The 18,477-nt window shown below is 34.6% G+C and overlaps 1 non-coding gene across 3 annotated transcripts in view; it reads left to right on the top strand.

The window, feature by feature from the left end:
- The window catches only part of LOC147832903 (uncharacterized), a 54,115-nt gene that overhangs the window by 18,860 nt on the left and 16,778 nt on the right, over positions 1-18,477 (top strand). The window contains exon 1 of one of the 3 annotated variants that reach the window (XR_015515181.1): positions 12,350-12,406. The exons of the other annotated variants lie outside the window; for them this stretch is intronic. This is a non-coding gene — a transcript (uncharacterized LOC147832903). Of the gene's footprint in view, positions 1-12,349; positions 12,407-18,477 lie in introns of those variants that run through there. 3 annotated transcript variants of the gene reach the window in all.

The following is an 18,477-nucleotide window of genomic DNA, read 5'->3' as shown; positions in this document are numbered from 1 at the left end:
TGTTATACTTGATATCATTAGGATTTAGCTTGACTTCGGCCCAATCCCAATTCTACCCCATAGCTCTTTCCCTTACCCCTTTGTGCGTTCATGTGAAGGGGTAGGGGTGTCCCAATTCTCTTTAACGTGGAGGTGTAGGGCTAAAGGGAAATAGCTAGTTAGCCAATAAAATAGAGATTTTTCAGGACCACACTCGAAACCAAGGGGCATGATAATGAAAAGGAGATGCACAAATAAGAACTTTTTGTCATTATTAAGTTTTATATATGAAGTTTTCATAACGGCGGAAGGGGTAGGGGTAAAAAAAAAAATTAATTCAGCATTATTACACTGTGGCTGTTATAAGTCACAGGCCCGTAGCCATCCTGGTCAAAGAGGTGGTTCTTTTATTCCCAAAAAGTGGACATTTTTCTATTTCTATTTAATTATGAAATTCAAATACTGCATTTTAGTGACATTCTAAGCACTATTCTGAATTAGCTTGTCGAATGGTCATCATAACCACACTTTTTAAATATTTTAGCCAAAATAGTATTTAATTCAATTTTAATATGGGCCGCTTTTAGTGCTTAACACCATGTTGTTGGTCATTGTTTGTTTCAAGAATAAGGTCCAAAATTGTAAATGAAAGTTACTTATAAAATGTTTTCTCAACAATACACTAGCGAAAGACGACGTCACTTCATCAGATTCTTGCACTGCTGGATGTTGGACTCATAAAAAATAGTTTTAGCATTGGCCAAAACCGATTAGCTGAAGTCACACTCAAGCAACAGCCAATAGAGGATTCTGCTTGTCTTAAAACCTTTTCCAATTAGTTATTTTCATCTTGATGGCATAGCAGTCAAAATAGGACAAATGGGTTTATGTGTGGGACCAATTCTGGACCTTAGTCAGTGGGTGTTCTAAACCACCCAAACTCCCCTGTCTACAGGCCTGAGTCAGATGCAGTTTTACCGAAAACATCAGCTCTGGCATAAACACAATAGCTATTGGCTATATGAAAACGAGGAGCGGTTACTTAATATGTACCTTTACACATTCCTGATAATGTTTTAGGGCAGTGGTTCTCAAACTGTGGTACGTGGGCTGCCTTCTAGTGGTACGCAGAGTAATCCAATATGTCATATGTACATGCAACATATATTTACAAATTTTGCATAAATAGTTCATATATGAATTTAATGACATAAAGCCTATATTTATGAGGGCCAAGCAGCATTTCCGGAGATTTTAGGAGATTTTTTTTATTGACTTTTTTAGGATAGTAGCCTACCATTTTTAATGAACTTTTAAAAGCATATTTTAATTTAAAAGTTGACATTTTATTTATTTATTTTTTTATATAAGCACAGCAGTGTGAATGTTCAAACTATTAATAAGGTTTAAAGTGGCTGATAATAATAAACATTATTAATAATAGTAATTAATCTGCCATGTTTTTAAACTGTGCAGAGCTGTAGCTGCTTAATTAGGCCTACAATGCTACAGTTTACTGGTCATAAGGTGGTACTTGGAGGGACAATTTTGTCTGAGGTGGTACTTGATGAAAAAAGTTTGAGAACAACTGTTTTAGGGCATCTACAATGTTTACATGCATGCAAAAAAAAAACTCACTTGAAAGAGTCAAACTTTTCTTTGGAATATTTGTTCTTCCTAAAGCCAGTGAACAAATGGCCCCTTCAGAGATGATCGGTCCCAGAAAATCTTATACATTTGTCAATAATTTTGTTAATTGTAAAGAATAATTTGTGAACTTTGGCCTCATAAACAACAGAAAGTTGCTTGATTAGAAAGGGACTAGGGTTCAGTAATTACTCAATATATTTCCAATGGATTTTTAAAAACATAATTCGCCCAAATAAGCCATCACTTTTTACTGCTGCTTGGGCAATTTTTTTGAGGGGTGATATCCAGTCATTCAAACATGTCTTTATTAAAGCATTACTATTGATGAAACAAAAAACTATAAAGTGAAGTCATTTCTTTTGCTAAATATTCATGTGTTTAAAAAAAGTAGACAGCATACAAAGTAAACAGCTTAAAGGGATCGTTCACCCAAAAATTAAACTTATTCTCCCTTTATTACTCCCCTTTACTTGTCACAAACCTGTTTCTTCCTTCTTTTGAACACAAAATAAGATATATATTTTTAAATAGTTGGAAACCGTAAACCATTCACTTCTGTGATAATTGTTTTTCCTATGAATGGCTACCAGTTTACAACATTCTACACAACAGTGTTTCTCAAAATCGTTCCTGGAGGACCACCAGCTCTGCACATTTTTCATGTCTCCTTAACCAAACACATCTGATTCAGATCATTAGCTTATTAGCAGAGACTGAAAGATCTGTAATGGGTGTGACAGACAAAAGAGACATCCAAAACATGCAGTGTTGATTGTCCTCTAGGAACGTGATTGAGAGAGTTGCACGATACTGAAATTTTTAAAATATCAATTTCCCTAAATGGGCAAGGCAGTGGCGCAGTAGGTAGTGCTGTCGCCTCACAGCAAGAAGGTCGCTGGGGCGCTGGCTCGAACCTCGGCTCAGTTGGCGTTTCTGTGTGGAGTTTGCATGTTCTCCCTGCCTTCGCGTGGGTTTCTTCCGGGTGCTCCGGTTTCCCCCACAGTCCAAAGACATGCGGTACAGGTGAATTGGGTAGGCTAAATTGTCCGTAGTGTATGAGTGTGTGTGTGAATGTGTGTGTGGATGTTTCCCAGAGATGGGTTGCGGCCGGAAGAGCATCCGCTGCGAAAAAATTTGCTGGATAAGTTGGCGGTTCATTACGCTGTGGTGACCCCAGATTAATAAAGGGACTAAGCCGACAAGAAAATGAATGAATGAATTTCCCCAAATATTTGAGCACAAAGGCAAATTCATGCCGTTTGAGAACGCGCTCAACAGCACTGAAATGTTAGCGGGAAACGGATGTTTTTTAAATTTCAGTATCATAACAACCCTAAGAACACTGCTTCACAATATATTTTGTGTTCATCAAAAAAGAAAGAAACTCATAAAGGCTTAGAACTACTTTAAGGCGAGTAAACGGTTAGTACATTTATAATATTGGTTGAACTTTCCCTTTAATAGATTTTTAACTCAATTGAACTAAACATAATTCACAGTTATTGGATGGCCAGTGACTGCTGTTTGTTAGCAAACAGAAACAGAGTTACATTTGTTTGTGATTTCACTGGAATGGCAAGCAGACCACAAGCTAAGTGCCTTAGTGATGGTCAACACAATATTTAATTTGATACAAATGGGAACAAAACTCTGAGTTGCACAGCAGTGCGACATAAACAGACAGACTATTTGTTACATCCTTGTTTCTTGGCCTTGACTTACATAGAGGTACACAGAATAATGAAATGAAGCTGAAACTGCAGAATCATGTGAATTCGACATCATACAGGTGAATTTTCAAAGAGCCTGTTTTTGAAAAAAAAAATAGGTGGTAGATATCCAGGCTCCTGGGGCTTATTTAAGGGCCTATAAAATTATTTAGATTAATAAATAATATAGATTAATAAATATTTTATTTATTAGGTACACCATACTAGTATAGACTTTAGAAGTAGTCAGTGTGTAATACAAATTTACAGCACTTATTTTGCTAGCGCACATTGTAAGGCTTGTACCCAGGGGGCGTTGGGTGGTTTGTAAGACCCACCCCTCACTGATAAAGGTCCAAAATTTGTCATCAAAACTCATCAAAGAAGGCTTTAAGACCGAGAAGAATCTGATGTAAGTGATGTCATCTTTCACTTCTGACCTACTGTATTGTTGTTAAATAGCGAAACAAAATAAAGGAATCTTTTATTCAAAATGTTGGACCTTATTCTTGAAAGAAAAAAAAAAGACCAATAAAAAGGTGTGAAGCACCAGAAGTTAGTTTTGAAGCATATACAATTAATTTTCATACTAATTACACAATTGTTGATATCCATAAATTTTCAAATGTACTTTTTACAAGAGAGGCTAGGAAAATCAGGAAGCTCTGCACTATTATTACCAAATATTATTAGCCAAATTCTGTCTGAGTAAAGTTAAATGTGCTGGCTAGTTTGTTATTTGTCTAATAAATGACAATAGGCTACTAGCTTTAATAGGCAGTTTTTTAAATTAAAACATTTAACAGAATCCTTTTTTCCCCAATGATATATGATGTGATAAATTCGTATTTAAAAAATAATATGTCTAAATGCTTTTTTCATATTTCTTCATTCTAAATCTTTGGGAAATATTTTTGGTATATCAAAAAGTGTGGTTATGATGACCATCCGACAAGCTAAAAAAATAAAATAGTGCTGTCACTACAATGCAGTAGTTAAACCTCATAGTTAAATAGAAAATGAGGTGAATTACGGCGTAAATGTCCTTGTTCCTGAGATAAAAGAACCACCCCTTTTACCAGGCTGGCTACAGGCCTGATTGTTACTCTTTAAGGCAGTGGTTCTCAAATTTTTTTTATCAAGTACCACCTCAGAAAAAAATGGTCTCTCCAAGTACCACCAAAAATGAGCATTATTGAAATACAGTAGCGTAGTAGGCGCAGTAAAGCATCTAAAACTCTGCACAGTTAAAAAAAAACGTGGCAGATTAGCTTAGAAATATAGGCTTTATGTCATATATGACATATTATATACATCATTTTTGATAAATTTTGAAATGTGTGTAGCATGTACATGACATATTTCATTCTTCCGCGTACCACTAGAAGGAAGCCAGCGTACCACTTGTAGTACACGTACCACAGTTTGAGAACCACTGCTTTAAGGGAATAAGTAATCTGTGCAAGGTAATCCACTGAAAAAAAGTTTGTTTTGGCAATCTTCAATCACGATCTGAACATTTACTTCTGCATTTGGTGTGGCGGTGCTTCTCTGTTGACATCAGTTTGATCATCATCAGTTTTATTTAAAAGATCAGGTCCCACTTTATATTAAGTGGCCTTAATTAATATGTACTTACACAGGAGTTAATAGTTTGTTACAATGTACTTATTGTGTAAAAACATGTATTTACTGTGTACTTATGCTTGATTAAATACCTGTATGTAATTAAATCTGTAATTAACTTTTGTAATTACATTTGTAAATACACTGTTGACCATCCCTTACACCTTAACCTACCCTTAAACCTACCCATACCACCAAACCTGTCCATAACCCAACCTCTATCCCAACTCAAAAGCACCACAAGTGTTCTCAAATACATTATAAACACAGTAAGTACATTGTATTTATTTTTTTGATGTAAGTACATAGTAGTTAGGGACACAATATAAAGTGGGACCAAAGATCATTTTATACTAACCAATCACCACCATAGTGACCCATTGATACAGGACAGGGTATATCCATGCTTTCATGTTAATTACACCAAATTCTCACCTTATCTAAGGGGCTGTTTACACCACTTCATGCATTTTTTTCAGATTGGATAGCTATCTGATTGTGAAATGGACAGGTGTAAATGCTCCAAATCGCATTTGAGATGGATATAAATCCAATGTGTGTGTGTGTGTGTGTGTGTGTGTGTGTGTGTGAATGCAAGATTGTATGCATGTTTCCCAGTACTAGGTTGCAGATGGAAAAGCATCCGCTGCACAAAACATATGACGGAATAGTTGGTGGTACAATATACTGTGGTGACCCCTGAAAAATAAGGGACTAAGCCGAAGAAAAAAGAATGAATGATTAAGTTATTTGTTAAATTAATATCATACACTCTCAGATATATACAGAAGCTGTCTCTGGGGCAGTACCTTTTCAAAAGGTACATATTTGTACTTAAAGGGTCCATAATGGTAGTACCTCAAAGGTGCATATTAGTGCCTTTGAGGTACTACTGTGGACTCTTGGGTACAAACATGTATCTTTTGAAAAGGTACAGCTCCAGTGACAGCTCCTGTACCTTTATTTCTGAGTGTATGGCAGCATTAACAACAGAGATGCAGCACACACTTGTAGCCTGTATCTGTAAAGTAATGATGCTTCAGTCTTTATTTTACTTTTTACTTACTTTACTACTTTTATCAGTGGAGTTTCAGTGCTTGCCTGCTGCAACTAAACAACTAAATGAATGTGTGTCTATTTAACAGACTATATTTGAATGAATGAATGAAATTGCGGTAAAAGAAACCTTATGAGATTGAATACAGGCACATCAACCATTTACTGGAAGTTTACTTAAACTTGCTCATTAGGGTATAACAGGAATGCCCAAACCGTTTGTTATGAAGGGCCAAAAACCAATTTAGATTGAGGGTGGTGGGCCGAAATATTCTAAACTCCATTACATTAAAGTCGCCATTGGTGATTTAATAATTTATTTAATATTTATAAATTAGTTGAAAACAATGCTTTATATTAACTATATTTTAACTATTAAAATTTTATAGTGAACTTATTACAGTAAAAAATCTCATATATAACAGAATGGAGTTGCAAGCTACACCTGTTTTTTGCCTTGATTTGCTTGCCGATGTGTTCTGCATTGTCATTATCCATTGAGTGACAGTAAAAATCAGATTAATTTACAACACTTAATTGAAACATTTATTTTCGTTTTGTTGTAGCTATTTTCTAAGTAGCAAACAAACAAACAAAAAAGAGAATTAGAAAATTACAATCTTTGTTAAAGGCATTTGCCCCAACCCTCCCCATCATTCTCCTCTTCTCACATGGGATGGAGGGTCAAATCAAAGGTTACCATAGGTCAACTTTGGCCCGCGGGCCATAGCTTGAACATCTCTGGGGTAGAACCTAAAATATGCAGCAGAGTGGCCCTCCAGGAGAAAGAACACTAATTACTGTTCCAAAGCAGCTTTGCAAAAGGTGTGTGCAACTACAAATCGAGAAAAAGTTAAGGTGTGAGCAGTGATTACATAGGTAATCTACAGTATAATTGTTTTTATTCAAAAAGGTGATATACAGTTGAAGTCAGAATTATTAGCCTTCTTCGAATTTTGTTCTTCTTTTTAAAATATTTTTCAAATGATGTTTAACAGAGCAAGGACATTTTCACAGTATGTCTGATAATATTTTTTCTTCTGGAGAAAGTCTTATTTGTTTTATTTCAGGTAGAATAAAAGCAGTTTGAATTTTTCATGAACCATTTTAGGGACAAAATTACTAGCCCCTTTAAGCTATATATTTTCTCGATAATCTACAGAACAAACCATTGTTATACAATAACTTGCCTAATTCATCTAACCTGCCTAGTTAACTTAATTAACCTAGTTAAGCCTTTAAATGTCACTTAAGCTTTATAGTAAGCTTTATAGAAGTGTCTTAAAAAGTGACTAGTAAAATATAATTTACAGTCATCATGGTAAAGATAAAATAAATTAGTTAGTAGAAATGAGTTATTAAAATTATGTTTAAAAATGTGTTGAAAAAATCTTCTCTCCGTTAAACAGAAATTGGGGAAAAAATAAACAAGCGGTCTAATAATTCTGAGTTCAACTGTTTATTATATTTATCATTTTGATTCTATTTATTATGCATGAGTCTATAATCAGTGGAAGAACCTTTTGTTGTGCTTCTTGTCCACCATTAAGTCCAGTTCCTTTGTATTCCAGTGAAGAAACACATCCAACTTTGGAAAGACACAAGGGTTAATGACAGGATGTTTGATCTTAGCATCAACTATACCTTTAAGTGAAATGTTTTGGAACCACAGCTTGTGTAGCTACAGTAAATATCCCCAACTGTTTTCAGTACACATGGAGAAAGATCACATAATTTCTTGTTTTGATCACGCAGGAGCGGTTAAACATTTGAGATGTGACACATTTGACTAGAGCTGAGAATTTTAAGGAACATGACAATAATTTTCACTTTCTTTAGAATTAAAACACAGGTCAGAGTGATGTTTACTAATAAACAGCTTATGGCAATATAGATATAGAAAGTTCATTTATTCCTCAGAGATATGACGTTTCTTTGAGTGTCTGATTCACATAAATCAGTCAAATCTTTCTGAAACGTATTATAGTCAAACATCATAAGCCATTTAAAGGGATAGTTTACCCAAAAATGAACATTCTGCCATCATTTACTCATCCTTCACGCCTAGGTTTTGTTCCAAACCTATTTGAGTTTCTTTTTTCTGTTGAACACAAAAGAAGATACTTTGAAGAATGTTGGCTACTTCCAAATGCATTTTGTTTCCAACCAAAATTCTTCAAAATATTGTGTTCAGCAGAAGAAATAAACTTTAAATCTAAACTAGCTGACAAAAGTCTTGTTTTCGATTACTGTTGTAAGAGCAACAAGTAATAACTTGACTTCTATTTGATCATTTGGGAAATTGGCAGAAGGAAGATTTTTCAGATGAATAATCTGTTGAACTGCATCCTAATCATCACAAATACTGCAGAAGACCTATCGGAATCCACATAAACCCAAGATTCTCACAGAAATTAGTCAAGTTTGGTGATGGAATAATCATGGTTTGGGATTACATCCAGTATAGGGGCATGCGAGAGATCTGCAACATCAGAGTAGATGGCAACCTCAACAGCCTGAGGTATCGTGCTGCCCATTACATTACAAACAACAGGAGAGGGCAAACTCTTCAGGAGGATAGTGCCCCTTCTCATACTTCAGCCTCCTCATCAAAGTTCCTGAAAGCAAAGAAGGGGAAGAGGCTCTAGGATTGGCCAGCCCAGTCACCAGACATAAACATTATTGTGCATGTATGGGGTAAGATGAAGGAGGAGGCATTAAAGATGTATCCAAAGAATCTTGATAACCTCTGGGAGTTCTGCAAGAATGCTTTCTTTGTCATTCCAGATGACTTTTTTAATGAGTTACCTTAGTCGTTGCAGAGACCTTACTGTCCTAATTAAATAATTAAAAATCAAGGCATGATCATATTTAATTTTGGTCAAATAAGCATAATCTAGAGGCCTTTGCCTTTAATATAAGCCACTTCTGAAACCAAATGATCAATCAAAAGTCAAGTTATTATTTGTTTTTCCTGAAACTTGGATAGGCGGCAAGACTTTTGTCAGGTAGTGAACTTGAGGGAAAGTAAATGATGAAGTATTTTTAATTTTTGGGAGAACTATCCTTTTTAACATGAACATCCAGATTTCCTAAATCAACGTTGACACCTCTGGGCATAAAACTTCAATAATTAAACGGTTTAGGCCACACTGCACTTGTGTCATTATCCCGATCTAAAGACGCACCAGTCTATAGTTATATAGCATTAACGCACCTTTAACAGCTCAATTACCAGTAATTACAGTAGTTATTTGATAAATAGAGAAGATGTAAGTTAGCAATTAGAAAAGAGAACCCATTCTTTTGACTATCAGCCTATTACTTTGATACCATATCACTATTTAACTCTTTTTAATCCTGCCAAATGTGCCACATCACTGCAGTGGGCACACAAATACCTACGCCATCCTGGCAATCGATCAAAAGTTAAAACATGCACACACAAAAAAAGAACTATCAAGCACAGACCAATTTCACCCCGGTTTCATTAATGCGTCAGCCCCTAATGAGTTGACGTAAAAGTGAACACATTTAACTAAGTAGTCAGTGTGGGGGCAAACAGTCAAATGCAGTTTGAGTGACGCATTAGTCAGTGTGTGATGCACTCACACCCAAAGAGTTGACATTTTACCCATATTGTTGTTGTTCGTAAGCACTGACTCCCAAAGCGCACACTTGGACTATGCGTAAAATCAAGCATCCGACTGGCGCACACATTCTCAGGGTGATGAAGCTGAAAGAGAGATGCTCTTTGGCACAAGATATGACACAGTTGCCTCGTAAACCTGCGAAACGCTTCATGTAAACGTCTATAAATACACCCCGTGACATCAATTTCAGTAGTATTGGGCTCTCCAGCCAGGGCTAAAAATGCATCTTGGCAGTCTACTTAAAGACGGCATCTTCCTCAAGGAGATTTTTTACTCTGGAAAGCGCTCCCACACACAACGCACTACAACTCTGAACCTATTCCTGTTGCCACCCCCATGAAACTGTACTAAATTACCAAGCGCCTGCAAGAAATAGAGGCAAAACATGTCATGGCGTCGCACCAATGGGATCAATGGGGGGAAACGCGGCAGGAATGATCACATGGACGCAGATGGAGGGAGGTGGAGAGAAGGTTGGAGGAATTTGTTCATTCAACCCTGCGATTCTGAATCAGTCTATGTCACACAAACACATGTTCGGCAAGCTGCTGGGTTTATTTCCTCCTTAGCAATTAGATTCAATCAAAGTAAAAAATGTTCCAGCAGTCACAGATACTCGCTTCTAATTCTGGGCCTATTTTAGTCCTCGTTTCTCAGAAAAGGAAACCCCACACATTTTGATATTTCTGGCCATCTGTCATCTTGGCTTGTACACGTTCAGGTGGTAAAACTTTTTAATAGAATCTGGCTTCTTTTCGGAGCAAATTTCTAAGCGGATAAACTGATGAGCGGCTGTAAAAGGTTAAAAGCAATCAGTCATTGCGTCAGAGATGGATTTATCATCTCAGTCAAATGGAAAGTAGAAATATTATGCCAAAGTAATTATTTATAATACAATAATACTAATTATGCAATTACAGTGATAATTATTATTAATATTATTTAACTCTACTGTAAATTTCAGATGGACATAATTATTCTGTATCTGGTATATGGCCAGAACATGCATATATCCTGTGAAATTGTAATAAATTTTCTAATATTTCCAAAGTGATGTTTAACAGAGCTTTTACAAGAGGTACAAGAGCTCTCACTGGGGCAGTGACTTTTCAATACATTTGTAGCTGAATGGTCCGTATTGGTACATTTTAGGTGAATTTGGGTACTAATGTATACCTTAAAGTACTACTGCATAGGTACAAATATGTATATTTGGAAGCGGTACTGTCCCAGTGACAGCTTCTGTACCTTCACTTTTGAGAGAGTATGTAGTAAAATAACTAGCATAATACTATCTACTGTCATCATCGCAAAAATAAAAGAACTTAGTTATTAGAAATCAGGTAAGAAAAATGTTGTTAAAAATGTGTTAAAACAAAATCTCTGAAAATATTGTGAAATATTAGAAAATAATACAAAATTCTCAAGAGGGCAAATCATTTTTCCTTTAACTGTATATACAATTATATATATATATATATATATATATATATATATATATATATATATATATATATATATATATATATATATATATATATATATATATATACATATATATACATATATATATATATATATATATATATATATATATATATATATATATATATATATACACACACACACACACACACACACACACACACGCATATACATATACATATACATACATATATATATATATATATATATATATATATATATATATATATATATATATATATATATATATATATATATAGGACATACAAGTGTCAGATTTCTATATATACAGCAAGGAAAAAAAGTATTGAACACTTCATCATGACCTTGCACTAAATGTGCCGTTGACTTCAAATTTTAACCAGATGTTGATAACAACCAAAGACATACAAATGTGCAAAGAAAACAAATCTAATTAGTTTACAAATTAGGTTATGTGAAAATGGGAAAATGTATTTAACACATGAAGAAAAGGAGATGTAAAAAGGCAGTGAAAGCCCAGCTGAAATTTCTCAGTAGTTATGCAGCAACCCTCTGCCCTTCATCATCGTAAATGAATATTAGCTGCTTAAGTCCAACTCTGCATTATCAGGAGGATGATGAAACCAGAGTGGAGATTTCAGCAAGACAATAATTCAAAACACAGCCAAGGAAACTCTCAAATGCTTTCAGAGAAAGAAAATCAAGCTGTAGAATAGCCCAGCCAATCACCTGACTTGAATCCAATAGAAACTACAAATAAAGATCAGATTTGATAGAGACCCACAGAACCATCACGATTCTTACACTCTGTCTGTGAAAAACTCAGACCTGAGCAATGCATGTGACTTCATTCTACATATGAGAAGTGTTTTTAAGCTGCCATAACCAATTATTTTTTTTATATATATATATAAAGTATTATACATTTCCAAATTTTACTATTTTCTCTTTGTTTCATTACATTGTTATTACACATAACAATTTTTCAGATATTTTTGTTTTGTTTTCGTTTGTACTATTTTTTTTTTTAACCAAAATTTGGTTCAATTCCATGTCAACAACAGCTCCTTTAGAAATATTATTCCTAGGAAAAAACATGACGTGTTTAATACTTATTTTCCCCAGTGTAATTTTTTAATGCCAAGTGCAGTATTTACAAGAAAAGTGCTCTTCCATGTTTTTGGGCAAACACTATCATTCTGTCCACAGGAAATCACAAACCTTCTGATTTTTGGATACCGCATACTTGAAAGGAAAATTACTATGGTAATACATTATATATTACTATCTTTTTACTGTGTTATTGATAGTTTGAGGATATGCAACCTTTTCTTCATTCCTAATATGAGTTAGTGTAAAATCACTTCATTGGTCGACAGAAAATATATTATATTATATTATATTATATTATATTATATTATATTATATTATATTATATTATATTATATTATATTATATTATACTATATTATATTATATTAAAGTGATTTTCCCAGAGATGGGTTTTAGCTGGAAGGGCATCCACTGCGTAAAACAAGGCTGGATAAGTTAGTGGTTCATACCGTTGTGGCAACCCTGGATTATTAAAGGGACTAAGCCGAAAAGAAAATGAATGAATGAATAAATATTAAAGTAGTAATTATCCCATTTTTTAAAATTCTGTCATCATTTACTTGTTCACTGTTCACTTGATCAAAACTTTGAGGTTCTCCTGTTAAACATAAAAGACAATATATTGAAATATTCTGCTGGAAAAAATTTATTTCAATAGTATATATATATTTTTCCTATTGTGGAAGTCAGTGGGTGCCAGCATCCAGCATTCTGCAAAATATCTTCTTTTGTGTTTAACAGTGGAAAGAAACTGAAAGGTTTAAAGCCACATTAGTGAGAATAAATGATCAGGTAATTTTTATTTTCTGGTGAACTGTGCTTAAGAAGGTGTAATAAATACATATTTATACTTAATTAATGTTAAAAAAAATAGATGCTTATGAAGTTCCCCATCACTTGTCATTCACTGATGTATTCAGTTTATTTTGGCTTCGAAATTAAATTATGGGACCTTGATTTCTGACTTTTTATGATGAACAAAGTGAATTTTATATATTTTTTAAATATTAGTTCATGCAAATGACAGTACATCACCAGGTAATGAGCGGCCAGAACTTTCTTTTTTTTCCTTTTATTTATCTCTCTATGTATTATTTCTTATACAATATATTGTGTGAGATATATCATATCATATCATATCATATCATGAACATCCTAATAAGAATATATCAAACAATAAAAAAATGTATTTTAAAAAATTCACTTTTAGGAAAGGCAGTGGCGCAGTAGGTAGTGCTGTCGCCTCACAGCAAGAAGGTCGCTGGGTCGAACCTCGGCTCAGTTGGCGTTTCTGTGTGGAGTTTGCATGTTCTCCCTGCCTTCGCGTGGGTTTCCTCTGGGTGCTCTGGATTCCCCCACAGTCCAAAGATATGTGGTACAGGTGAATTGGGTAGGCTAAATTGTCCATAGATGGGTTGCGGCTGGAAGGGCATCCGCTGCGTAAAAACTTGCTGGATAAGTTGGCGGTTCATTCCGCTGTGGCAACCCTGGATTAATAAAGGGACTAAGCCGACAAGAAAATGAATGAATGAATAAAATTCACTTTTTGAGCATTGAAAGTTGTCAAAGCAAAGACCTTAACGCAATAGACCCATAATCCAGTCCAAGTGTAAATGAACATCCATGAATCACCGGTATGGGAAACAGATAATTAACAGATTAAAAAAAAAACGAAGCCCACAATGGAAATTTCCCCACTGACTGCTATTTACTATTAGATTAGTATTTTGTATACGGCCAATGTTTTGTTATAAGTGATGTTTAAGGAGTTTTCTGGGAATTTGAATGTCTCTTTCTGCTCATCAATGCTCCGGATGTGGACTGAGAGCATTTTTCTGCCTGTATTAGCCAATCAATTCTAGAGTGTTTAGTCACATGGTCCTAAAAACACGCAAATGGCAAATTTTTCAATCGCATACTTCCTGGAATCGCACACTGGCAGAGATAAATTGCAAGGCTAATAGATGCCTTTATTTATATATTATTGTGCAACTATTATTACCATTAATGGCTTAAGTGACTGGTCAAAAAACAAACAAAACAGGAAACTGAATTGAGAGGCTTTGAGTAAAGATGTCAGGATTCGAATCTCAAATCACCAGGATTGCTAATGAAAACATTTCTCTAAATATAATCAGATTTTTGTATTTGGCATATGTGGTATAAATGATTGGTCAGAAAAAAAGATGAACCTTTAGCCTTCTGTTCCCATTTACTAAACATAACTAGTTTCTTTGTTCATTGGTTAATTTCGCACACGTTTCTGTTCTTCTGCTTACACATTACTATTTAAACCCTGAGTTCTTTGTTTTTTGGCGGTTATTGACAGTGCAGTTTGGTTGTATTACTGCATTCCGGAGTTTTCTGTTAGTGGATTTAATATTACTTGTTTGAAGTGGCATTTGTGATTCACTTCACTACAACCATCAAGCCATAGCAAGTGGCCATTAGCAAAGATGACAGATTTTAAAATTGCCTACTTCCTGGAATCACATTCCAACTCAGGTAAATGGAAAGGCTAAGGGCTTCCTCTAGATTTTACCGGAAAATGATCATTTGTGGCTCAAGTGATTGGTTGAAAAAAACAACAAAAAGACACTTTTCAAAGATTTAAAGTTTTGAGGAATCATGCAACACTACTTAAACTACTTAATCTTTCTCTAAAGATGATTGTCATTCATGATTGAAGGGATTTGTAATCAGAAATAATGGAAACAGAGTAGTCATGAGACAAGATTTCAGATTACGAATTGCATACTTCTGGTAACACATGATTTACACCAGCTCAGATAAACATCATTATTATTACTTGGAAAATTATTACAATTTCTGGCCCTCAAAAAAGTACACATGAACAAAGATAGTGAATTAAAGTTGATGTATGACATTTTTTCCAATGTTATTTTGAAAATGTTTGTTGACATGTGAAGCTGAAGTAAATGGCAAAAAACTAAAACATTTAGAATCGCATACTTCTTAAATTCATCTGCCATGCAAAATAAATGGGAATGTTAATGTATGATTTTGACAAGATAAGTGGAAAATTATAAAGTATTTGTGGCTTGAGAAATTGTATAAAAAAATCGTCACCTTAGAATTCTAAGGTTCTATCTGACATTTTTTTCAAAATTGAGTTATTGATATATTCTTATTAAATGACATCTTATTTACATTAATGAGTTGTTTACATTTTAAGACTTAAAAAAAAATGTCACACACAGACTGTTTGCTATAGAATGCAAAAACTTTGAAGCTTAATATCTCAAAATTATTCAGAACGCAGACAGAATCTTTTAATTCCAAGATAACGAAATATATAAATTGTAAAAACATAGTCATACACAGGAGAAAATAAGTATTGAACACATCATGTTTTTTTTCTTGGGAATGATATTTCTAGAGGAGCTGTTGACATGGAATTATACCAGATTTTGGTAAAAACCCAAACGTTACAAACATTAAAAAAAATCTGAAAAAAAAAATGTGTGTAATAACACTGGAATGACAGAAGGAAAAAGTACAGTACTGAACTACTGCTTAATATGATATACTTTATATGAAAAGATTTTTTGGTAATGGCAGCTTAAAGATGATCCTCATGTAGAATGAAGTCCCACTAATTGTGGAAGTTTGTGAAAAACACACTCTTGAGCAGAATGTAAAAACCTTGATGGTTCTGTGGGTTCCGTCTATCAAATCTGATCTTTGTATTTTCTATTGGATTTAAGTCAGGTGATTATCAGGGCTATTTTACAGCTTGATTTTCCTTTTCTGAAAGCATTTGAGAGTTTCCTTCGCTGTGTTTTGGATCATTGTTATGCTGTAATGTCCACTCTGGTTTCATCTTCATCATCCTGGTAATGTAGATGTTGGACTGAGACAGCTAATATTCATTTACAAGAACGAAGGGCAGAGGGTTGCTGAACATTTACTGAGAAATTTCAGCTGCTGTCAAATATATTCATTCATTCATTTTATTTTCAGCTTAGTTCCTTTATTAATCTGGGGTCACCACAGAGGAATGAACCGCCAACTTATTCAGCATATGTTTGTGGCAGTAGGTAGTGCTGTCGCCTCACAGCAATAAGGTCGCTGGTTCAAGCCTCGGCTGGGTCGGTTGGCGTTTCTGTGTGGAGTTGGCATGTTCTCCCCGCCTTTGCGTGGGTTTTCTCGTTGTGCTTCGGTTTCCCCCACAATCCAAACACATGCAGTACAGGTGAATTGCATAGGCTGAATAAGTGTGTATGAATGTTTCTCAGTGATGGGTTGCAGCTGGAAGGGCATCCACTGTGTAAATAATATGCTGGATAAGTTGGAGGTTCATTCCGCTGTGGTGCCCCCAGATTAATAAAGGGAACTAAGCCAAAAAGAAAATGAATGAATGTGTATATATATATATATATATATATATATATATATATATATATATATATATATATATATATATATATGGATGGATGGATGGATGGATGGATGGATGGATGGATGGATGGATGGATGGATGGATGGATGGATGGATGGATGGATGGATGGATGGATGGATGGATGGATGGATGGATGGATGGATAGATAGATAGATAGATAGATAGATAGATAGATAGATAGATAGATAGATAGATAGATAGATAGATGGCAGATTTCAAATCTCATTCATAAAAGAATCATATAAATCATGAAGATACAGGAGTACCCAGGAATGGCTTTCTTTGCATACTATTGTAAAATTATAATTTTTGCCATTTGTGGCCCTAGAAATTCATCCAAAAAGCATATGGGCATTTAAGTCAAATTTATTAGCCTTTCTGTGGTTTCTTTTTTCAAATATTTCCCAAATGATGTTTAACAGAGCAAGGAATTTTTTACAGTACTTCTTGATTTTTTTTCTTCTGAAGAAAGTCTTATTTGTTTTATTTTCGATAGAATAAAAGCAGATTTTTTTTAATAATCAAATTTTAAAAATTTTAATTTCAATATTATTAAGCAACTTTTTTCCCAAATAATTATTGTTATCAAATGAGTTAGGTCTTTAAATTGCACTTTAAGCTGAATATAGTATCTAGAAAAATAGCTAGTGAAATATTATTTACTGTCATCATAACAAAGATACAAGAAATCAGTCATTAGAAATTGGTTAGAAAAACATTGTTTAGAAATGTGTTGAAAAAATCTGTCAGTTAAACAGAAATTGGGGAAAAATTACAAGAGGGCTGATAATTCTGACTTTATCTGTATGTATTGAAAGCTTTCTCTCTCTCTATATATATAGAGAGAGAGAGAGAAAGCTATATATATATATATATATATATATATATATATATATATATATATATATATATATATAGAGTGAGAGTTTGGGAGAGTTTTGGGTTTGTTAGTTTTTTTTTTATAACCCAATATTTTGTATATTGATATTTTTAGTTAAATATTGGTTAAAATTTATTGTAGCACTTTCCAAACTGAATACTTCTGAAATTCACACAACACTCTAAATAAATGGGAACACCAACAATGGACGACTTTCACATTATTATCATCCTTTATAGCTCGAGAGATTTTTGGTAACAAAAAACAAAACAAAAAAAAACGACCAAAGTAAAAACAAAACTAGCTCTCGTCAACAAAAATATCTCACAGTAACGTGAAACGTAGGCCTATGTGTGAATGCTAATATGCTACTTCTTTATCAGAGAACAATCTTTACATTCAATTTGAACGCCGGACTAACAGAAACCCCAACACTCAAAGGAATTATATCACCATAAAAACTACAGGACGTATAACAAGGCGAAAGTATGGACGAGGAAGTGATGGAGAGAGCAATGACGGACATACGTGCCTGCCTGCTTTTTTCTAGCCGTTTCCAGAGGCGCCTGGACTGTTGCTGGGGGCAACCTCTGTTCGGTCACCTTACGGCAGGAAGCATTGTGTGAGCAAAGCTTTCTATTAATAGGAGCAGAGGGAGAGAAGACAAGAGCGTACGAGTGTGTGAGAGTGAGTGTTTGAGCCAGCATACGCGCATGTGTGAGCGCGAGGAGGAGGAGGAAGCAGATTGTGAGAATGAGACGGTTACTAGAGAGCTGGAAGGAGGGATGCAGGGAAAGAGCGTAGCGGAGGAGGGAGCGATGGCGTGATGACGCTGTGCGTGGCGTCAGAGCGATAAGAATAGAGCCGCTGCGTGCAGGGCTGCTGAGACATCGCTTTTAATACCCACAGCTACTATCTCGC

This window comes from Danio rerio, chromosome 18 (assembly GCF_052040795.2).
Source record: "Danio rerio strain M-AB ecotype USA chromosome 18, GRCz13ab, whole genome shotgun sequence".
Classification (NCBI taxonomy): domain Eukaryota; kingdom Metazoa; phylum Chordata; class Actinopteri; order Cypriniformes; family Danionidae; genus Danio; species Danio rerio.
The sequence above is the reverse complement of the archived record's forward strand: the minus strand, read 5'-3'. Positions and strand labels throughout refer to the sequence as shown.